At 44.5% G+C, this 24,257-nt stretch overlaps 1 pseudogene; it reads right to left on the reverse strand.

Annotated features, from left to right (window-relative positions):
• Positions 1–4,607: 4,607 nt before the first annotated feature.
• LOC120734780 lies at positions 4,608–22,406 on the reverse strand (annotated as a pseudogene).
• Positions 22,407–24,257: the final 1,851 nt, after the last annotated feature.

Genomic DNA, 24,257 nt, shown 5'->3' on the forward strand with positions numbered 1-24,257 from the left:
ACACGAACAAAATCCAAAACACGTACAAACACCGAGACAGGTACAAAATCCAAAACAGGTACAAAATACAAAACACACGCAAAATCCAAAACACGTGCAAACACCAAGACAGGTACAAAATCCAAAGCATCTATAAAATCCAAAACACGTGCAAAATCCAAAACACGTGCAAAATCCAAAACACGTACAAACTCCAAAACACGTACAAAATCCAAAACACGTGCAAAATCCAAAACACGTACAAAATCCAAAACACGTGCAAACTCCAAACACGTACAAATCCAAAACACGTAACAAAATCCAAACACTGCAAACTCCAAAACACGTTACAAAATCCAAAACACATGCAAACTCCAAAACACGTACAAAATCCAAAACACGTACAAAATCCAAAAACGTGCAAACTCTAAAACACGTACAAAATCCAAACACGTGCAAACTCCAAAACACGTACAAAATCCAAAACAGGTACAAAATCCAAAACACGAACAAAATCCAAAACACGTGCAAACTCCAAAACGCGTACAAAATCCAAAACACATGCAAACTCCAAATCACAACGGAAGTGCTCCAGGACGCTAGGGGCAGTGTTGAGCTCGATTTGCAAAATAAACGGCAAGTTTGTTGCAAACACATGGGCTCTAGTCTCCGTCGCGCTTCCCAGGTTGCCTAGCAACCATGATACTAACAGCTGGAAACGTGTCATACAACTTTTTTTGACAGAAATGAAGGAGAACATATTTTGTTCATTTGTTTGTTTGTTTCTACAAGAGCTTTGTGTGATTTGATAAGTATCTGAGGCTGAGACCACAGGACAGTAAAACATGATTTTTGGGCTTCATTTCTGTACTGAACAGTCATTTAAGATTAGTTAGTAAATAACAATTAGTTAATGTTGTTCATAAGACTAAAGTCATATCACTTTGGTAATGTAAATATAATATGGCCAATATTATGGTTATTATATTAGTCATTATTAGCTATTACAGCAGTGAACATGAACTCTGTGTCAAATACTGAGCTTCAGTACAGATTCAAGTTGCAGTTATTTACATGTCTTACCACCTTAAATCTTCACTCAAAGACAAGTATATAGGAATGACTGCCAAATTTATTTGCCACTGAAGCCGAAGGATGGCATCTGAATAAAACCTCTCTTGACATGCCTAGATGACATTAAAGCTTGGTTGGCTCTAAACTTTTTAAATTTGAATGAAAAGAAAACAGATTTGTTGGTGTTTGGACCCAGTGGCCCCTGTGAGTCCTCTTCTTTTCATTTGGAACCCCTGGAGGTTTATTTTAAACCTGTTGTTACTGCCCTTGGTTTTAAGTTGGACCAGTCCATTTTTATCATTTAAGGCGACTGGCAAGAGTGAAATCTTTTCTTTCTAGGCAGCACTTTGAAACCGTGATCCATGCTTTTATTTCTTCCCCTGTGGACTACTGTAACGCACTTTATGTGGGGGTCAGTCAGTTGTTACTCTGACATCTGCAGCTGGTTCAAAATGTATATTGACAGTGCATATATAGGTGTATCATGTAGAAGAGACAAATGTTGTTCCTTCAGTATGTTGGCATTACTAAATTTGGCTCAATGCTTACATACATGTGTAAAAAGAAAATGTACGAGCTGTGATAACCGTTTCTGATAAAATGAAGAGTAGACTGATGTATTAAATATTCCTTTCTTGGGTGAGAAAATCAGACCATGTCATAACTGCTGTAAGTCATACAGAATAGATATCAGAGCCTTAAACAGGCTGACGTCTGCTAAATGGGTCAAACTGGGCAGAAAGTCTACAAACACATAACATCCTTATAGAATATGATGTAACACTATAGATCAACTTAGCTCAGAATATATAAAGCATATAAACAATTACAGCAATATGATGCAACAAACACAGCAGTGCTACTAATCCAAAATACTCAAAGCTTCATAGAACTGGAACCAACATTTATTTTTAGCTCCATTCTGCTGCTGATACATACTTTAGGTTTCTGAACATTAAACTTGTTGCTGCCTTTCATAGTGTGTAACCTGAATGCCCTGAGTACTTTCTCCCACACTGAAAACACGGGAATGATAAAAATTATTTGAACATTACCTAATAAGACTGATTCGGGACAGACAATTAGTTATTTTAAACTTTCCTAGCAGTCCTTCACAAACAGGGAACAGTCTGTCTATTCTCTCCATCTGTCAGCTGCTGCTGGCTCTTCCTCCTCCTCTTCCTCACATACTGCTGAGATTGTCCTGGTGGATCATCAGGGGTAGGGCTGGGCGATATGACCCAAAATTCATATCTCGATATTTTTTAGCTGGATGGCGATATAAGATATATATCTCGATATATTTTTTTAAAGCCATAAAGTAAGAACAAAAAGAGAGTTCTTAGTCACACCGTGTCCCAGATGTCACACAGGCACTTTTATTAAAATAGAGCAGATGTACATAAAATTTACTCAAAAATAAATTATGAGCATTTATTAAATAATAATGCTCCATAAATAAAAGAAAACAATGTTGTTTTTGTGCATAGCAAAAAGCTCACAATTGTGCAGTCAAAATGTAAACTAAAAGACGCCGAGCACAATAACAAAGACAGATTTCACAGCTGCTCTGTTCCCAACTTGTACTGCGTGACTGACAGCCTGGAGTTTGAAATCCGCTTCGCAACCACGTCTCTTAACAGGTGCCATTTATGGTCCTTATACACAGTAGGGTAATACTACGTTGAAGCACAGTACGTATCACTCCGCGAGGCTCAGCCGTAATGCTCCGACAATCCATCAAGCGGTGCAGCTCCGTAGCTTACCAAAGTCGTACTAAAACATTTTTTTGACAGATTGCTGAGCGCCGTGTTCCACATAAAATCGGTTCGCGGCCATCAAGCACAACCAGAATTCATACATAAGGCGCGCTGTCAACTTTTGAGAGAATGCAAGGATTTTAGTCCGTGCAGCACCTCTGGGCTGCATGGCGTTAGCGTGGTTAGCTCGTTGGCGTGGTTAGCTAGCTAACACGTTGACGCCGTCCAGCCCCACGCACGGGGCGATGCGCAGTAACTCGTTAACGGAGATTTGCCGTGTCCATCTTGTCGCTTCCTGCAGGTGAAGCGATGGGGGAGGAGGGGGAGTTGTGTTCAGTGAAGGAGAGGCGAGGCCGAGTAACGTTGCGTAAAGAAGAAAGTGGACGAAAGAGAGGCAAATTTGCGGCTCCACAAGTATAATTATAACGTAACATAGACTATATCGATATAAAGGATATTGTCACATCTTATATCTCGTATAAAAATATATCGATATTTTTTAAAAACTCTATATATCGCCCAGCTCTAATCAGGGGTGCAAAGCCTCACAGATGATGTGCAGCAGTGGGTCCCTCAGTCTGTCCTCACTCTGGACACTTGCACGTGTCACACATAGTAATCAAATGTGTGATAAGCTGCAGGATTCAAACACTTATAAATACATGTTCATACTTTTATTCCACAATCAGAGAGAAAGAAACAGAGAGAGAGTGCAGGACAGACAGACAGGTGACAGTCTCAGGTGTACACACTGCTACAAAACAGCACCAGAGAAGCAGGATTTAGTGTTTGTGTTATTACGAGTGCTAAACAAGAAGAGTTCCCAGATGGTACAGTGGACACATGTGTGACTCCTGTGATTAAAGCATCTTTCTTTCAGCTTAACGAGTGAACCGTCAGCTGACTGACATGACTGACTTTAATTACGCATAAAATCATCACATTCTCTGTAAGATTAAAGTCAGCTATTGAACGGCGAATATTTTGAAGTAAAGGCTTTAAAACCAAGTTAGTACAAACATCGCTAATGTCACATAACTTTCCCGACATGTTGCCAACAGTAATGTTTTAATGTTCTTCATTATAAAAACATTTGCGCATAAATAAGTGACATAATATTCAGTACTTACTTCTGAAAGTTTACTCTTCGTCCGCTCCGCTTCCGCCGTTTTTTTTTCGGCAAAATTATCCACACCACCGCCGCGCTATGAAGTCTGGGATATGTTGGGCCATGAAGGCTACACCGACCCATCTTTAAAATTCAGGGAAATTAAGGACGCATTTGAGGGCCGCATTTCGGGTTGTACACATGGGTGCTCACAGACACAAACTATATCTTCCTTGGCTGCTACCTTAAAGCATATCGTGCGCTGTTGATCTTGCGTGCTGCTCAACATTCAATATTTAGTATTTACTGTTACTTACACGTAGATAGGTTGTTGCTTTGACCTCTGTTTTGTGTTGTTCTCTTGTTGTTTGTTTTCTTTTTTCTTCTGTTAACAGGTGACCCAATGGATTTTCTCAGTGTCTTCTCTTACTGTCCCCCGATCCCCTCTGTTTTTCTTTCCCCCTTTTCTGTCTAATTGTCTGTCCAATTTTTAATAACTTAAAATAAATAAATAATAATAATAATGATAAAGATCAATCAAGTGGACCAATATCACATTGACACGTTTTCTCCACTTGAAGAAATAAACCCGTTGGGCATCTTTCCTGGCCCTCAGACAATTCTGATTGTTTTTCTGTCCCGTTCGGTACTTTAGCAAACAAACAAACAAAAAACAGGACTCATCAAAGAGCTAGAACAACATTTATTCTAACAGTAAAAGTCTCAGCGAACTTTAATCAACAATAAGAACAGAAAAGTCTAAAACCTGAACACCTGCACGGGAACAATGCGAGGCTTTTAATCTAAAAGGTCTTTTGCAAGAAACCAGGTGAGCAGGCAGGTGGCATTAACCTGGAAAGAGTTTATTTGCTGTGCTTTCTGAGCCCCACCCACATCAGACCACCTGAGCTCAGAGACAGTGCAGCGCCTCGACCTGACAGGAAGTGCACACAGAAACCTTGCTGACATCACAAATGGACGCAGTCACTTCGGCGCCACTGAGAGGTGAGCGAGGGTTAGATCAGTCAGTCACAGGAAGCTCCGCCCAGAATCCTTGCTGCTTCCTCGTTCTTTATGATTGCGTTTCCCTTTTAAACACTTTGTTCTCCTGCAGGTCCAGTCCTGTCGCCACAGAAACAAGTCCTGACCCATGTACCTGGAACCATAGAAGAAGAATAAAATAATAAATGATATTTAAAAAAAAAAAAAGACCTTAAATCCCACAACATAAAAACATTTCGACCAATGAAATGCTTTAGAGTGAAGGACAGCAGTGAATCGCCGCTGACGTGGATTTATGCACAGCTGCAGGTGAGCTCACCTCACTGAAGGATGCATTTTTTCTTTTTCTTCAAACGCTTTCTTCCTGTGTGGCCTTCTGGAGATCAAAGAGAGGATACGATTGGTCGGTTTCTAGATATAAAGCTTATTTCATCATCAACACTAAAGGATGTTCTATCATCGTCTTGATGAGACCTTACAGCCTGAGCCTCAGCTCACCATGTCACAGGAAACACTAATGTTCAGGAACAGGAAGTGACCTCATAGACTCAGAGCTAGATCACAACAGCCAGACTGACCCGGCTACATCACCATGGTATGGCAATCTCGACTCCACTCAACTGCAATCTGCGGCCGAGTCTCCGTCACTCTGCTGCAAACACTGAACACAACTTGATCTGTGTGGGTGGGCTGTGGGACAGGAAGCATTAAAATTTCCATGTTTCAGAAACAAACAGCAGCACTGAGCGTGCTCAAAGCCTGAAGCAGAGAGCACAGCGCCTCACTCTACCTGCTGGGCTGGTGTCTAAGGTGTTTGATGCGTTCTGGGGAGCAGAATCTTCCGGGTTAGGATCTTTGCTCCTGTTGACCTGGGTCACATCCTGCTGACTAGCTGTGTGCTGGACTTCCTGCTGCGCCGGTCTGGTGTCCACTTCAGACTCCGGACCCTGGACCTCAGCTGCGGGGCGTTCACCGAGGGCCTGGAGCTCTGAGGCAGCTCTGTCTGGCTCTGCTGGCTCCGGTTCTGGTCTGGTTCCAGCAGGTGGATGTGTGGGAGTCCGGACCTCCTCCCGAGGCTTCTCGGGAAAATCTGGCTTGTCTTGGGCCGGTGACATCTGCGTGACCCCGGGGTGACCTGAAAAGGAGAACTTGATCAAACGAGCAGTAGTGACAAGAAAGTCTGCAGAAGTCCTGCCGGGCTCTCACCTTCGACCCCACCGTCCGGCTCTGCCCGTGGCCTTGTCTTCCTCAGCCTGCAGCCCTTCCCGATCTCGGCCAGCAGGTTGTCGACGATGCATCCTTCGTCCCAATTGGCCATGTCTGTCCTAACTGCAGCACAGACACACGTTCCCCTGTGAGCTTAGCGCACGTGTCACAAACAACAGGTGAAAGCTGTCACTGCATCACCTGACAGCCTCACAGGTACAGCAGCATTTAATCTTTACAAACTTTCTTCTCGTCCTGATGCTGTCACATCATTTCCTTTAAATATTCAGCTGCTGATAAACTGTTGCAGAAAAATGTTGCTGATGTCAGCTATTGATTCTCGACCTGTCCGTCACCGGCCCTTCACATGTCTCACCTGTTCTCCACTTGTACTTGACCTGTCCTTCACCTGCCACACCTGGAGAGACAGGTGAGGGACACCTGTCTCTCCATTTAAGGAGGGAGGATTTAAGGTGAAATAATGGTGTCTGACTTACTGATCTTTCTGGTGGGGGCTTCTTCTCTCAGTTTCCTCCCTTCCTCCAACCTCTTCCTCCTCTTCTCCTGCTCCCTGTGACCTTCGTTCTCCTGATCGAAGAATAAAAGGAACACACAGTTCAAACTTCAGCAGGCTAACCGGCCCCCCAGAGAGGGCGGAGCTTAACATTTACAGGGAAACAGGACTAATGTGTGGCAGCTACCACACTTTGTCACGGTTAAAGTCAGAGCCGATTGGCTGGCTGAGACATAGTTTAAATGACACATGCAAACGTGCGGCAGGGTATGAGTCCTGCAGACTGAGCCGCACTGCGATTGGCGCTGACCTTGAGGGTTCGAAGGAAGAGGTCTCTGAATGCCTTGATGGTGCTGAAGAGCTCTTCGAGGGAGAAGCTGCTGCTGTCCTCACAGAGGTAGGCGGACAGGTGCTTCCTCTGCTCCTCCACAGATGACAGCAGGAGTTGCAGCTGCTCAACAGCCTGCAGGCTCTCCTGGTAACACCACATAAGAACAACAGGTAAGTTCACCTGGAACAGCAGGTCTGTCCCACTAAAACGGTGTCAGTGAGTGTACAGACTGGATTTATCTGCCCGTAAAGGTGACAGCCTCATCCTGAGTGACTCACCTGTATGGTGGACAGGTACTGCTCCTTCATGTCGTCAGATGAGGAGGAAACGCTCCTCTCTGAGTTTTTCAGCCGTTTGTTTAGAGTGTTTGTTTCAGACTGAATAGAGTCCAAGCTGAGCCTGCAGGTGGAGTCAGAGGGCAACATTTAACACCGCTGCAGGCGAAACACCTGAGCGACCACGTCACAGACTCCACCCAGCAGTCTGTACGTGACTGAACTCCTATATGTGTTTACCCAGCAGCCTTTGCACAGATCTCCAGGTCATCGGGCAGGTTGAGCAGGTCGGGGTGATTCTCTTCAGCCTCTTAAGGGTCACAAACAGCAGCAACTGAATTATTATGAGAATACTGCAGTATTCCCCAGTATTCGTAGTATTCCCAGCATTACCTGCAGGATGTGGTGCAGCAGCGTGACTCTCGACTTGTTGGCTTTGGTTTCGGTCAGTTTGAGCAGAGTGCTGATCTTAAAGCCTTCAGCATTCCCCGTGTGAGTTCCCTGATGGACCATACATCACATGACTAAATCAGACTACCAGCCTTTACATTTTATTTCAGCTAAATAACAGACTGATTTATGATTTGGCAACTAAATGAACTGTCTTGGTAGACAGTCTGTTGGTAGATTTGTGCTGAGCTAATAGTTGGTGCTGAGTCACACCTGCCTGAATGTGCAAACAAATAAAAACAAAAAAAACAAACAAAACACTCCTCGGATGAACTGTTAGTGCAATCAACCTCACAGCTGTGATATTACTGCTTAGATAACTTCATAAAAACTTCATCAGAGGCTCCAGTTAGCTGAGGTGAAGTCCAGCAGTTGCTAGAGGCCCACTCCACAGCAGAGACACGGACATGACTTATTTTTCTTGCACGAAAGGACAAGCATCATGGTGCAGTGGAACCAGCATCCAGGACATAAACAGCTGCTTTATACTGCTAACATCTGCACAGACAGCATGTTGATGCTAAACTAGCCAAGAACTTAAGGCCCTTTCGCATAGGATGCGGCACACTGACCGCTAGCTTGTTCTCCACCTGTCTCGCTTAGCGTAAAGGACCCAAACTCTGTGTTGTGCTGGCCGATGCGCTCTGCTTGGAAGTCTTTGACTTTGTGTCCTTCACAAGAGTTTGTGTTGAATTATGTTCAAATTTTTAATAAAACAAAAATATCGCTCATTCATATAGATGGAAGAGTTTGTTTGTGTGGTTTGAGTCTTCGGGAAGAGAACTGCTTTAGGACCGTCACTGAGCATGCCACACAAAGTAATCAGATTACAACGAGTAAAAAAAAAAAAAAAAAGATTCTCACATAGTTGAGAAAGTTTCCGACACTCAGGATTAGTTTACAGAAGACTGGCAGCCGAGCGCTCTCCTTCACACCTGCACACAAAACAACACACACAAACAGAAACAAGAACACCACCACAGCAGCCAAACGTGCGTGTGCAGCCAGTGTGTTTGTCGTGTAGCTGCTGTGTGTTTGTCATGTATATACACACTCTGGCAGGCGCGGTCCAGCAGCTCAGCTCTGAGCCTCATAGTCTCCAACACACAGCAACATACACTCAATCCTCAGAGAGTAACTGCAACACACACACACACACACACACACACACACACACACACACACACACACACACACACACACACACAGCGAGTGAGTGGACCTGTGGTGAGCTGTGCTTATTTATCTGTGCTTGATGTGTGCTGCAGCTGGCGCTGTCCTCACACCTGGGCAGATCAATGAGCTGCAGGTAAAACTGATCTGCTGATGCCAACTTGTCCTGCTCTGCCAGATGAGACTTCAGGTTCCCTACCTGAGGAGGGAAAGATGAGATACAGGTCAAGTACAGGTGAAGGACAACTGAAGCACAGGTGAGGGGCAGGTGAGAGACAGGTGGAGAACAGGTGAAGCGCAGGTGACCTCTGCTCTGACCTCATGTTTCTCTGGGAGGAGTTTGATGAACTGTTTCAGGGCCTCAACATCAAACTTTGATCGGTCTCCTCTTCGGATGAGATCCACAAAGTCCTCGTGGGAACTGCAGGTGAGACAGGTCAGGTGATACAGGGATGGTGATGTCACAGTACAGGTGTTTTTATTGGCTGCAAGACTCAGAAAAAGAACAGTCACCATTTGAAGTGCTTGAGGAAGATGTTGAGCTTAAGGCTCTTCTTGGCGTCGATGAAGGACACCTGTGGACAGAATTGAACATGTGGATGTGAAAAAGGTAAAACGTGTAACGCCACACCTGTAAGGTGAAGACAGAGAAAGCTGCGGCACCTCTTTGGGCTCCGTCTTTGACTTGGTTCTGGTCTTGGTCTCAGTCGGAGGGAGACTGAAGAGGTGCTCGATGCTGCAGTAATCTGGCTCCATGGAGTCCAAAGATGTTGACGTCCACAGAGACTCGTGGCCTGTGGACACAGAGTGACGTCAGCTTGGATGAATCCTGCACCTGACCTGGGCCAACACCAGGCCTCACCTGACACCAGTCTGGATGGAAGTTTCTGCCAGTTCAGCTTCTTCATATCCGCAGTGTTGGGCAGGGGGTGTGGCTTGAATTAGGAGCGGAGCTGCTATATAACCTGCCCAGACTTTGAACTGTCTCAGCTCTGATGTCACCTGGAGGAGAGGGGGGGAGTGGAGGTCCAGCACCAGGTAAGGGTGGGGGTGGTGGGGGTGGAGGGGAGGAGCCATAGCACCAGGTAAGGTGGGGTGGAGGGGGTGAAGGGAAGAGTCATAGCAGCGGGTAAGGGAGGAGGAAGAGGGGGGGCATAGGAAGTGGGAAGAGCCGGAGGCAGTGCTGCTGCAGTGGGGGCTGTCGGAGCATCTTTGGTGAGTGCCCTCTGATTGGCTGGGAGGACTGTCTGGTAGTCTAGTCTGGACCGCCCTGTCGATGGTAAGATTGGCTGAGTAAGTCTTTCGGGGGAGGAGCTTCTCCAGCAGGTGATCTGCAGAGTCTACCTCAGCTGCGATCAAGAAAAACAGAGCCGATGAATTCACCTTCGCCTGATCCTGTGAAATGCCCTCAGCTTTGATCATACTCTGCCTGCTGTCATTTATACAAACTGACATAAAACAGGGCCTGCATCTGAACCTTAAGGGACTCTTTACAGGGGTCATCGTTTATATAGAGAGGACACTTCTACAAAGAGGCGGAATCAGAGCTGGACCCAGTGATCTGCTGTTGGATGCACCCTCATACTTACCATCCTGAGCCAGCAGGGTGGCTCGATCCATCAGCAGCTCCAGAGCACACCAGACCTCAGCTCTGTCCGGACCCACCAGCAACAAGGCCTGAAGGATGGACAGCAGCTGCACGGAGGATGGATGGCTGGACACCTGAACGCAGAGAGGGTCAGGACAGGTTATTTTGGCTACGTTCACACTGCAGGTGTTAATGCTCAATTCCAATTTTTTGATCAAATCCGATTTTTTTGTCTGCTCGTTCACACTACAAATAAAATGGGACAGCAAACGCGCTCTAGTGTGAACCCTCGAAGCGGCCGCATGCGCAAAAGAAGACGTCACACACGACGCGCTCTGTTTAGACCCAGAGCAAATAATATTGTTTGACTGATGGCCCTTAATATAAAGACTTCGGACTTTACGTTTCCCAATTTTGCTTTAAGTTATTTTGTTATTTACATAATAATGTAAATAACCTAATAATGATCCTTATTGCTGTTTTAGAGGAGCGCTGCTTCAAAGGATAGCTGCAGGTTTCTGTCAGAATCTGCAGATTATACAGTACAAATAAAATGTTCACGTTGTCTTCCCAACAGTTTCACTAACATCTACACTGGATGGCCGGAAGCGTTCGCGATGTCTTCTCGGGTGCTTCTGCGGCGCTGATAATTGGCGTCTGTCTTGTGTCAGTGACGTACAAGACGGATTTAATGCGACATGACCATCAAACAGCAGTCGCTTTCTAAAACATCGGATATGTATCAGATTCAGCACCACATACGAAAGTGACCCAGATCAGATTTGAAAATATTGGATTTGTTCCGTTCACACTGTCACACCATGGTCGGATATGGGTCGCATAGGGTCCAAAAAAAAAAAAAAAAAAAAAAAAAAAAAAAAAAAAAAAAAAAAAAAAAAAAAAAAAAAAATCGGATTTGATGCGCTTTCGACTGCAGTGTGAACATAGAAATGTAAGGAGACAGACGCTATCATTGAAAAGAACTACCAGCAGTGTCACTTTCACAGATGCTGCGCCAATCGCTCTGAAGGTGGCAGTGTTGGGTTCTGTAGTTTAAACCAGTGTTTCCCAATCTTTTGGAGCCACGGTACATATTTCACACAACATACTACCAAACAAAAAAGTCACAAAAAGCATATTGATAATTTTTCCCCGCGCACCATGTATAGCAGAATTGGTTCAGTTTGTTTAGATGTATCTGTCCCACTGCGCAAGTGTCCAGTGAAGGGGGGGCATGGCTACGCGCAGGCGGGAAGGGGAAGTAGGAGTTTTTTGGAGTGTCAGTTTTTTCTTGTGTGGAGGAACGAAAGAAGGCAACCATTCAAGTTGGAGTTAACATACCAGTTGTGTGATTATTGGACTAACAAGTTTGTCCCCAATCTACCCTTTTTTTGCTTTCTTCTGACCACTACTAATGCTAGGGCCTTCGTCTGGGTCGGAATTTTCTCAAGGACCCAGATCAGACTCACTATTTTTCTTTTCAAATATTTATTTATTGCTATTACGTGCTGCGTCGTCTCACTCACAGCATGACTATTATATAATTTCTTCTTCATGTTCTTCTGTTTTACTGGCAGTCGGCAACCAATTTAATTAGAGCAGGTAGTTGTACTGCCCTCTAGTGGAAGATAATGTAATTGTTCTGCCCATTACTCAAGCCGTTTGCTTAGACCAGCGGTCTCCCAACCTTTTTTGCGCCACGGACCGGTTTATGCCCGACAATATTTTCACGGACCGGCCTTTAAGGTGTCGCGGATAAATACAACAAAATAAAACTAGTACCGGTACCGAAAAAAAGAAGATTTATTCATAACACACGTGAAAAGACCCAGGAAAGCCGAGTTAACGATAAAAACGATAACAAAATAACTCTGACAACCGATAAAAACCCTGAAAACTAAACATTTCATGCCTGAGCCTCAACTCTCGCGGCCCGGTACCAAACGACTCACGGACCGGTACCGGTCCGAGGCCCGGGGGTTGGGGACCGCTGGCTTAGAGTACCAATTGGGTGGAATAAGATAATCTTCCACGGCACACCTTTGTGCCGCGGCACAGTGGTTGGGAAACATTGGTTTAAACGTTCCAGCTTGAGTCGCATCACTCTTTAAACTGTGGTTACCATGGTGTAGAGCATTGTGAAGACCTGCTGGTGGCTGCTCATATCAATCCCTCCGTACAGCCTCTCCATGTCCTCCGACAGAGAGTCTTCAAACACGTCACACTGGATGTTCAGGTCCTTGTCCTGCGTCTCCCTGCACACACAGGCAGGAAACTGATTGGAAACACGATTGATTATTGATTAATAACTGATGTAAGCAAAGTGAGAATGAAGCCAGTACCTGAGCCTGGGGAGCAGGTTCAGCAGCTGCAGACCTAAAAATCACAGACATATATATCACTTCTTATTTTGGTCAAGCAGCAGGACACACTCACACCATGACGACCTCTGAGGGTCTGACACTCGAGCCCTCAGCGAGACCTGACTCCAGGAAAGCCTCCGTACAGGGATGTGATGTCACACTGTGACAGATATCAAGCTCCTCCTACACATAACTCTGATAACAGTTTAATTCAACTTTATTTATACATCGCCAAATCACAACAACAGTCACATCAAGGTCTTTCTGTTGTGAGGTAAAGACCCTACAACATGATGAAAGCAGTGATGTCAGCAATGACATCATGATGATGATGTCAGGGGTGATGTCAGATTGGTGATAAACAGTTCGTTTTACCGATGAACTCATGCCGCACCCGGTGCCCTCTCCTCAGCTCCTCCTCCTGCAGCACGAGGACGTTGACCATACTTAGCAGCGTCACCATGTAGAGGATGTTGTCGGTGGCGTGAAGCTCATTCATGATCACGCTGAAGCGATACTGCTGCTTCTTCAGGCTCTGAATACAGACGCAGGAAGTGACAGGTCAGAGGACGGACACTGTTCGTTTACACCTTCATTAAACACAACTTCCTGCTTCAGTCTGACTGAAGTGTGATGATTAAACACTCCTAATAACTGTGTGTGTGCGTACATGTTATGTTTAGACATCTTTGTGAGGACAGAAAATTGGCATGCCACTATACTTGTGGGGACCAACAGCCCTTATGGGGACAAAGTGCCCATCCCCACAAGTTTGAAGACGTGTCTGAGGCTCAAAATGTGGTTTTAGTGTCAGGGTTACAGTTAGGTTATGGTTAGGGTTAGGCATTCATTTTTGATGGTTAGGGTAAGCAGCTAGGGAAAGGGTTATGTCAATGAGATGTCCTTACTAAGATAATAAAACGAGTGTGTGTGTGCACACGTGTGGTATCCCATGATTCCATGCTGTAAGTTCAGAGCCTGTGAGAACAGGCTGGGCGGGGACGATAAGATCTGCAGCGTCTGAGGTTCAGCTGTTTGTTATGGTGTATCTGCAGTTACGCCCTGATGGTACACAGACCACGTCGTCGTTGCTCTCACCTGGCAGCGAGGAGCTGTGGTGGAGCTTTGTGAGCTCTCTGCTGACTTAGGTAATCAGCCAGTGGCTTTCAGTTTGAGCTGTTCTGCTTGTCATGTTAGCCTTGAAACTAAGTGAAACTGACTCGCACTTCCTTTTGCTAACGTCCTGCCGATAAAGCTTTTCAAACCGACCCAAATGGCCTGCTCATGTCTCCCCATCCAGCTCATGCGACATCTGTTGGTTCGTCCATCAAGCAGGTAAACATGCCCCTCTAAACAAATGAAATCAGCCAAGAGAGCCTCTGACAGTGACCTGGACCTACAGCAACATTTAACTGTTTATATGACTGAGCGCCAACTGTCCTGACTGCCATCGTGAGGCAGAGTTCAGATTACTTAAACTGATCTCATGAAATCACAAATCACCTCAGAGGAGACCGAGAAGGAAGGGAAAAAAGGAAGGAAATAAGGAGAGAGGAGGAAGTGGACGAGGACATGAGCATACCTTGTAGTTGTCGAGTGCATCGAAGACGAGGTGGTGTCCCCGAGGGTCGAAGACGGCAAGAGCAGCCAGCAGCTGGAACAGCTGCATCTTCACCATGACATTGGACGTGTCGAGAGCTGAGGGCATATAGGAGGAGGTGGAGTTACCGCTTTCATAAGTAATGACTCTGAGTCGTCATCTTCACCTCACAGGTACACCGGCTACCTGCTTAGCTTAGGCTGGAACAGCCACCTGAGTCTACCTGTTGCTCAGGGTAGCGTGTAAATATGATTTTAAGGTGGTTTTAAGGCAGATCTGCTTCATTCTAACTTTCTGGTCCTCCACCCACCTTGAGCCAGCATCCTGATGTAGCCCTCGTTGTCCAGGATGAAATGCAGCCCTGCGGACGAGTTCATGATGGTCCGGACACAGCTGACGCAGGTGAGCTGCAGCAGAGCATCGGTGATGCGGGCGCAGCCGCGGCCCGACAGAGCCTCCAGCGCCTCCAGCAGGAGGTCCAAACCCTGTAGTTCAAGGAACTGCACCATCCATGACTGATTACTCACCTCCAGCCGCCGCTGCAGACCCGAGTAGTTCACCACTGTGGGAACCTGGAGGGGCAGAGTGACCATCGGTCAGAGCTGTGAGACGCCCTCTCCTTCCCCTGCAAGACTCCTGAGGTTCTGCTTCTTTCCTACCTGCAGCAGTCGGATGCAGAGCTCGGGGTCAGCGTTCTCCAGATTGGCCTCCACCTTGCCGTCAGTGACTGTGGCGGGGCCTCTGGTCAACTGGTCCTTTACCGCCCCCCATTTGGTACTGGTTGCCATGATGACAGGCTAAAGGTTTTACCGATGTTTGAGCTGACGAGGGTTAAAACAGATACAGGTAATCAATCACAAACAATCAATGACATCATCATCTTTTTAACGTCCATGACAAGCAGACCTGACACAAGCGATGACATCACGCCCGTGTCAGCCTGCCTCGGGCTCACAGTTTCACATTCATTAACACATCTCTGAGTCACAAACTGAGCTCCTCCAGTGGACGCCTTTATCTGCTCAGGAGGTCAGAGTCCTTTACTGTGATTGGACTCCATTTGGCTTTAGTTGTGTCATAAATTATTATTTGAATTATGTTCCTGACTGACAGCTCGAGTACACTTCTGATGTGGACCAGTTTTAACTTGGTTTTATTCAGCTCCGAATCAAAGCTCCAAATCACAACAACAGTCACCTTGAGATGCTGTACTGTCTTTGTACTCTCAACAACCATATGAGTAAGAAGTTTTGTGACAGTGGCAAGGAAAACCTCAATTTTAACAGGAAGAAACCTCCAGCAGAGCCAGGCTCAGACCAGTTTGGGAGAGGGAAGGAAGACAGGACAAAGGCACTCTGTGGAATGCATGAATAACAAGAAACAGAGAAAAAGAAGAAGAATGCAGTGAATCAGGCTGAAGGATCAGCTGATTAACAGACTGATAATAAAGCACATGATTGGCTCCAGTAACAGAAAAATAAACACGAAGCGCTCACAGCTATCGTGGCTGTGATTTGGAAAGTGAATGAATCAGACTGAAGGCTACGTGAATCCTGCACTCAGTGTGTTGCAGAGTCTTCATCAGTGAAGAAGAGTGACTGCACGTCACAGCGTGGTGGGTGAAATATGTCAGCTATGTGGTATTTCTGGTATTCAGTGCGTGTGCATGTCCTGACAGCTGAGCACGCTCGCCACATTAACGCGCCGCTGTGAGAAAACCTGAACTTTAAACTTGAAAGGTGGAGTAGGTCAGTCACATGGTCAAAGGGTGTTTCCAGAGGCCTGGATTCAAATCTCCCCCGGGGCATTTGAATCCCCCCCCCCCCCCCCATCCAGCCAGCCTTCCTGCGTCAGTAAAGCTTCAGAATATTAAACACAACCATGAAACTTTCAGACTCACTGCAACATGGTCCTAATAAAGTGAGCACTGACTGTGTAAACCAGCAGAAACACAGGCAGGAAATTCACCTGTAAAGGTGTGTGTGGGTGTGTGTGTGAGTGAAGACAGACTGACTGGGTGGAGAAATTCCTTCTCAGCAGATGAGCTCAGGATAAAGACTCTTCCTCTTTTTGGACAGATGCTTCATCGCTTGGTTAAACTGTGGCCTCCTCCTCACGCCCGGCAGCAGAACTTTAACCACAGAAACAAATGCTCCTCATCAGCAGCAGCAGGTTTCAGTCTTCAGAGAAGGACCAGCAAACAAACTCAGCACTAGTTGTTCCAGTATCGGGAAAAACTGAGGGATGATCCTTTAAACCTGAAGCTCAGGTGTTTGTCATCATTTAACAACTTAAACAGACCTTTCACTGTACACATGCGCATATCTGTCAGTGGTACACCCTCACAGAAGAACAAATGCATTGATCTCAGTGCTGATGGATCAATACAGTGATTGGATAAGAGCAGACCCGCATGCTCCGATTCAAAGGTTCAAAAGTTTAAACACAGTTGTGGCTAAAAACCGCTGACAGGTCGAGCTGTGCCTGCCAAACCGGACTCCCTTCAAAATTAATCGAATTTAGTGTCTGAGCTTCAGTTCACCCGGTGCTGTGGTGGGTTCGGCTCAGCAACACCGGCCGGAGGACGGAGCAGCTTCAGCCGCTCCGCTGCTCCCACAGGTACAGGTGTATTTCACCGGGAACAGAAGAAGCTCATCACACAAACTTACCTGGAATCTGTCACTTGTGTCAAGCCAGCCTCCAGTTTGTTTTACGTTCCCTGTGTATTCAAAGTATTACGGAATGGATGTGGAAACCGGATTTCAAAATAAAAGCCAACTTCGAGTGAATTAACAGATATGTTAAGAACATAATAACATATAATTTAGGCTTTTTTTTTTTTTTTTTTTCACAAACTAATGTTAGATCTATATGACACAGCCTTGTACCCTAATTGTGCCCTGTCACTGTCAAGGCCATCTTATTTTGGATTTCAAAGTAAAAGCCCTGAGAATCTTCATTTTTGAACTACTCTTTCAATGACTTAATAATGCTCTTAAAAGCAAAAGTCGTATTTCCAAATACTATTTGAACTTTATATCAACACTTTCCAACCACAGTCTTTTTCACAGTGATACCACATCAATATCAAGTCATTCTGATTATGCCTTCCAAAATAAAAGCCTTTTTAAATTGTCCATAATTGACCTAACTTTCAGTGATTTCAAAATGCTCTAAAATGGAAATTTCCTGTTTCCACAGGGTAATTCCAATCCAGATCAACAGTATACAGCCCCACAGTGATACCATGTCAATTTCAAGTCATTCTGATTTTGCTTTCCAAAATAAAAGCCTTTTCAAATTGTCCATATACGACCTACTCTTTTAACGATTTCAAAATGCTCTTAAATGAAAAATTCATGTTTCAACAGGATAATTCCACTTTAGATCAACAGTATACAGCCCCACAGTGATACCATATCAATATCAAGTCATTCTGATTTTGCCTTCCAAAGTAAAAGCCTTTGACGATGTCAAAGTAAAAGCAGGAGTGACTAAAACAAGCTCTCTTCAATTATTTTGGGATGTTATTTACTTATCAATTGTGAAAAAATTGCTCTGAATAAACAGAGAAGCAAAAACGCTCATGAACTGGCGTGGAGAAAGACGTGTCTGTGTGAACAGGGAAAAAGCTGAACGTGGCGCGGCGCTTCCACGTGCAGTGTCTACCGTCACTCACGAGTAAAAAGACTGCAACATTAACATTAGCATTGGAGGCTAAATAGTAGTGATGGTCCGCTTGAAGCTGACGCTCCGGAGCGTGTGTCGAAAAAAACAACACACTGGTTCAGAAGCACTGTGTCGAGGCTTGCTTCGTTTGGCAAAAGTCACGTGACCAGTGACGTCCGAAGCTTCATTACGCACGTAACTGCTTCGGTACCTGATTCAAACGGATATAAGGAAGTGAATCATCCACGGGATTCGTGGAGTGTGTTGATGGTGACAGAGAGCGACGAGGTGATCATTCCACTGACAGATATGGAGCCAGCGAGGAAGAGAGGACGTTCTGGCGTGTGGGAATATTTTGAGTTGATTTTGCTCAATTCATTTTATCTGCCGAAGTGAAAAACTTGAAAATGTCCAAAATCATGTTTTCATAATGTAAATATCATTACAGCATATGACTTTAGGAACACTTCCATGTGAATTAAAGCTGATGAAGACTACAAAAATGTATTTGACACTATACATACATTACATTGCTACAGTTTAGAAAATCATTTTGTTTATTGTTTTTAGGTGATAGTCTGCAGGACCCAGGAATACCTGCATATCTACCAGCTTGCAGTGTAGTTCCTGCACTCCACAGCCTCTTCTGTTCCATGCAAGTGGATTTTCTCCAGGGCAGGAGAAACTATTTCTAAGAAAAGAAACAGACTCAGCCAGCACACAGTAACACTAATCCTCTTTTTTAACTGTAAATAACAAAAGGGCTACCTTACATTGATCATGTTTTTACTTTGCAAGTTCTTGATTAGGGGTGGGTTTTGATTATCGCTTTTCTGATTCCAATCCATGCTAAATTGAATAAAGTGATATTGATTCATTAAAATCCCGTGTCGATTTGTAAATTAACGTTATTATGCCTGAAACGCCAGCATCTCAGGTTAAACCTCACAACATGTCGTCAAACACCATACAGCTAAAACAGTAACTGGGAGCAGGTTTACGGATTCTGCATACAAACGTGAACACAGAGCGCGGACCCGACGCGTCAGAGTCAGATTTTGGTGCGTCGTCGGGTCCGCGCTGTGTTTGCCTCTTTTTTCTTCGCTGGCTTCTGCAGCTGCAGGTTTCATAACTCTCTGTTTACATCTCTAATTAAGTCTCACATGTGTCAGCTTTCTTTTAATAGATACGAAATTATGGATATATACTGTTAAATGACCAGAATTGTAATATTTCTGACTGAGGCAAAACTTTCCAGATTCCAATCAAATTGAATCGGATCCTGTATCGAATCAAAATGATTCTACAAATCAGTAACGATGCAGCCGTACTCAGCCCCCTATGCATTTCCCCTTTCCAGTTCACAATCAGTCCCACCCCTAGGTCAAAAATATGTATAGGACAATTGGCCTAATCTAATATTTTGTATGAACCTGTCCAGCTGTCCAGTGATTAAACGACAAGTAGATGGAGGCAGGACTTCACAGCAGGGGCATACTACATAATGTGCTGTGCATTCTCATATGTATATTATATATATATTGCTCACTTATTGTATTTACCAACATCAAGGAGTTATGAGCAAAGAAAGGCCACACCATAGTGCATGTTTAAATAGGGAAAGCTTATTGATCAAAATGTATTACGCAAATACGCATTACATTTTTTTCAGCCCCCCAATCGAGAAAACAAAACCAATTACATGTTCAAAGCAACGGAACGGTGGCCCAATATCGGAGAGAACTCCACTCTTGAGTGAGCAGTGATGATTGAGCAGTCAGTTTTATTTTGCAGATTCAAGCTGCTCTTCAAAATTTTCACCACCAGATGTCACCAGAGAGGACTGTGTTGAAAAGCTTCGAGTAATGAACCGTTTTTCAATACAAGCTTCAGGGCTTCGGAAAGCTTCATTTGGCCATCACTACTAAATAGAATTTTCGACACATCTCCTCCTCTATTAAAGCTCGTTTTCAGCAACCGAACACCAAGAAACATCAAGAAAACTAGTGATGGGACGTTCTGTATCGAGGCTTCGGAGCGTGTGTCGAGTAATGGAGGGGGCGTTTCCGCGAAGCGCGTATCGAGGCTTGCTTCATTTATGGGAGGAGCTGAAAATGATGACGTCCGAAGCCTCGCTGCCCGGCTGTACCACGTGACTGGTTCATGAAGTGGTTCGAACTTTGCCGCGAGATATGACAGCGATATAAACCCTCAGACTTCATTCAAAATGTGGGTGTTTGATGGAGAGTTGCGGTTAGTGAGAGTTTGGAGACAGTTTGGAGGTTTATGAGAGTGAGGAGAGAAAGTCTGGAGAGAATGGAGCCAGCTAAGAAGAGGAGGATGTCCTCCCCTGTGTGGGAACATTTTGATCTTATTCCTCCCAACAAGGTATGTAGATTTCTACAGAAGATGTATTTTCATGATACTGATGGTGCAATACAATTTATGTTGAGCTGTCTTGACTTTTGTACAAGGTGAAGTGTTTGCTATGTGCCAGGGAGCTGGGATATAACAACAACACCTCATCCATGCTTAGGCACTACAGAGCTTTGCATGAGAATAAGGGGAACACCGATTGTGGAGCAAGACCAGGTGAGCCATCAAATGCCATGATAATATAGCATGCAGTAATGTTACTAAATGATATAACAATATTATACAACTGTAATAAGTTACGTGTGTGATATTTATATTTGTGCTTTATCTTTATTGTCTTTCCTCAGGAGAACAATCTCAAATAGATGAAGACCTGGTCAGCATGGTGATTGAGGACTCCCAGCCATTTAGCATTGTGGAGGACAAAGGATTCAAAAGATTTGTTAAATCATTAAATCCTAGCTATGTTCTCCCCACTAAAAAGGTCATAAAAGCAGTGAAAATTTAGTTTTTACAGAATAAAATGTGGGCAGGACTGAGGCTCAAAGCCTCAGTGTGTAGCTGTCCATACCTCAACGTTACAAAAGCACAACTACTGTCCACACCCCAACCACACCTCACCTCACAGTAAATGATCATTTCCATTTCAAGCATTTCCAAATAATCATTTCCCATACTGCCACTATAAATATACACAGTATACTGCCATCACTACAATATACATGTTTTACACACTCCTTTTGTTGTTGACATTTACAGGCTGTGTGCAAAATGCCACACTCTTCAAATTCATGCCAGCTATTATTTTTACGTCCAGTAGGTGTCCTGCTAGAGCAAATGAAGCTTCATGAAGCTTCGCGTTGGGGTGAACCAATTGGATGAAAAGCTTCAGTGCTTCATGAAGCTTCATCTGCCCATCACTAAAGAAAACCTCACTGCGCCGATAGAATACCGTGAATTTTATATAAGTTTGAATAACTTACCGTTTGTGTAAAATACTCCAAGCAGCACGGCAGGCATCCACCACGGTGTAACCAGCAGAAGCACATGGAAAATCGGCCCGGCAGAGCAAACTATTAATTGATCCACGGGTTTACCTGGGCAGAAGCCCAGGGGCCTGCCAAGTTAAATAACTCTCTTCAGAGTTCATTTGCTTGGACTTGAATAACACTGTTTAATAACTCCAACACTGAACATTATTTGAATCAGAATGTGTTAAAATGACACTTTGAGAGTGGAAATCAACTCTAACATCTTTAACCCTGAAATTTTAACACTCCAGTTTTTGCTGTGTATATTTAGCCACACTGATGTTTCTGTTTTTAGTTCAGATATTGTCATCATTGTGGATGTTTTTGCTAGATGCTGTAAATGTGTAGTACGTGTGTGCCACATATGTGTTATAGGCAGGAACACAACGGTTACATCAGTACTTCTGCTTAAGTACAGAGTCTGCTGTGACGTAAGACTCCTGGAAGTGAACACCTGCAGGGAGAAGGATGTTTGTATTGTGTTCTCTGAGCTCACGTGCTTTCTTCTGTTATTGGGCTGCACTTCCATTCTTCATACCTCAACTTTTTAAGTGGATCTATTTAGTTTTTTATTATTCTTATCACTTAGGACCCAAACTGAAACCACAATGTCAAAAACTGCTGAAAAAAGCCATGTTTGAAGACCATAGTTGTGACAGGTCAGGACTAAGCTCTCTTCGAACGGGCAATGAAGAAGAATTCCCTCGTCTCTCGGTAGCTCCTTCCAAACCTCTGCTCTCCAAGAAGCCACTGCTGACCAGCATTAGTGCTAAAGCTAACAAGCTCTTCAGTTCTGATGACGCGGTCTCAGTGCTAGCCAATCTAATAACTTCCTGGAGTGACACAGAGACAATGATGGTGTGCGTGGATGTAGAAATCACAGGTATTGTGTTGAGAAGAGGATTAAATCCAATGAGCATGTCACTGCCTGATGTGTGAATCATGTAACAGAGCTTGAGAGATATGGCCGCTGGTGGACCTTTCTGCTAGGACCTGCTGTTAGCCCGCCACAGTTTTCCATTAGGTCATAGTACCTGGTAGTATGCACTTTTTCAGGACCTACCTAAGTGATCCAAGCGCGTACTAAAGTGTGACGTCATCAGACTGCATGCCACTGTTTGGCTGGTGGGTGGAGTCACTCGATGGGTCGTGAGGGACTTTCGTTCACGAAAATCAAAACCACCATTTTTGAAACCCAGCAGCAACAGAAAGGGCTAAAAAAGCAACGCTGTGGTCCCAAGAAGCGTGGCAAAAAGCCACAGATGGTATGGTGCTGAGTGTTTATTATTTTTTAGTTTTCCCAGGGATGTGTTTGTTCCTCTACTCCAGTTTGCAGTCTTCAAAAAATGCTCCCGTCCTGGGACCAAGTAAAAATGGTAGATTTCACTATATTTATATCTGGCACCAATTTTTCACACCAGCCTATTAATCAACCAAAGACCCAGACAGACTTTTAATTCATTCGAAAGCCTGATGCTTCACCCCGTCCACCCCAGCTGTGAAACTCAGAAACCAGTCTTACTTGTTATCATCTATCGTCCACCTGGGCCTTACACAGAGTTTCTGTCTGATTTCTCAGACTTTTTATCTGATTTAGTTCTGAGCTCAGATAAAATAATTATTGTGGGTGATTTTAACATCCATGTAGATGCTAAAAATAACAGCCTCAACATGGCATTTAACCTGTTATTAGACTCAATTGGCTTCTCTCAAAATGTTAAAGAACAGAGGTAATGCTGAAAAACTAGTTCATGCATTTATTACTTCCAGGCTGATAATTCATTATTATCAGGAAGTCCTAAAAACTCCCTGAAAAGCCTTCAGCTGATCCAAAATGCTGCAGCAAGAGTCCTGACAGGGACTAGAAAGAGAGAGCAGATTTCTCCTGTTTTGGCTTCCTGTTAAATCCAGAACTCAAAATCCTGCTCCTCACATACAAGGTCTTAAATAATCAGGCCCCATCTTATCAGCCAAGATGGCGCCAGTGTTTTCGGCGAGCCGTCTCCTCGAGCTTTGTCTACTGTTTGCTATCCTATTTTCTCAGTGTTATCCTGACGCCTTTGCACTTCTTACCTATGATTGTCTAACTCTTTTGAATCTCCAGCCATTGACTCATCAAACGTCTGGTTTCAAGTGGCAACCAGGGAACTTTGTCTCGACTCAGACGGATATCTCTGATCATTTACGCCACTTTCCAGCTACCCTTCCACCTAGGAAACACCAAAGGAGACGGGGTAAACGGGGCGGTATTCGTGTTCGCCTCAAGGCTTACTTACACTCACTTGATGCAAGCAGCTATCACGTATTTATAAATACCCTATCTTCTTTTCATGTTCTCTGGGGCCGCTTCTGCTATAGACTGCCCTGTCATTGCTGGATAAGTCCTGTTGGACACTGTGCTCACCTAGACTCCCCGGCTGAGTGCCCACCTGTTCGGAGCTGGGTGCGGCTCTTCAGAGGTGGTGTGAACTACAACAATCTTCGCCTGATGAGATCTGTTCCAGCTTTCAACAATCTGACTATACTCTGGATGGCTTTGCTAAATGTTAGATCGCTGGCAAACAAGACTTTTATTTTAAACGACTTTTTCCTCTCATCGGGGCTGGATTTTCTTTATTTGAAACCTGGCTTCGTCCTGAGGAATCTTCTGCTTTTTCAGAACTTCTTCCCCCAGGTTGTGCCTATGCTAGCTCCCCTAAGATCTCTGACAGGTGGAGGATTGTCTTCGATTTTTAAACACAAATTTCGATGCCGGGAA

The sequence above is a fragment of the Simochromis diagramma genome, unplaced genomic scaffold (assembly GCF_900408965.1).
Source record: "Simochromis diagramma unplaced genomic scaffold, fSimDia1.1 OVJJ01000176.1, whole genome shotgun sequence".
NCBI lineage: Eukaryota > Metazoa > Chordata > Actinopteri > Cichliformes > Cichlidae > Simochromis > Simochromis diagramma.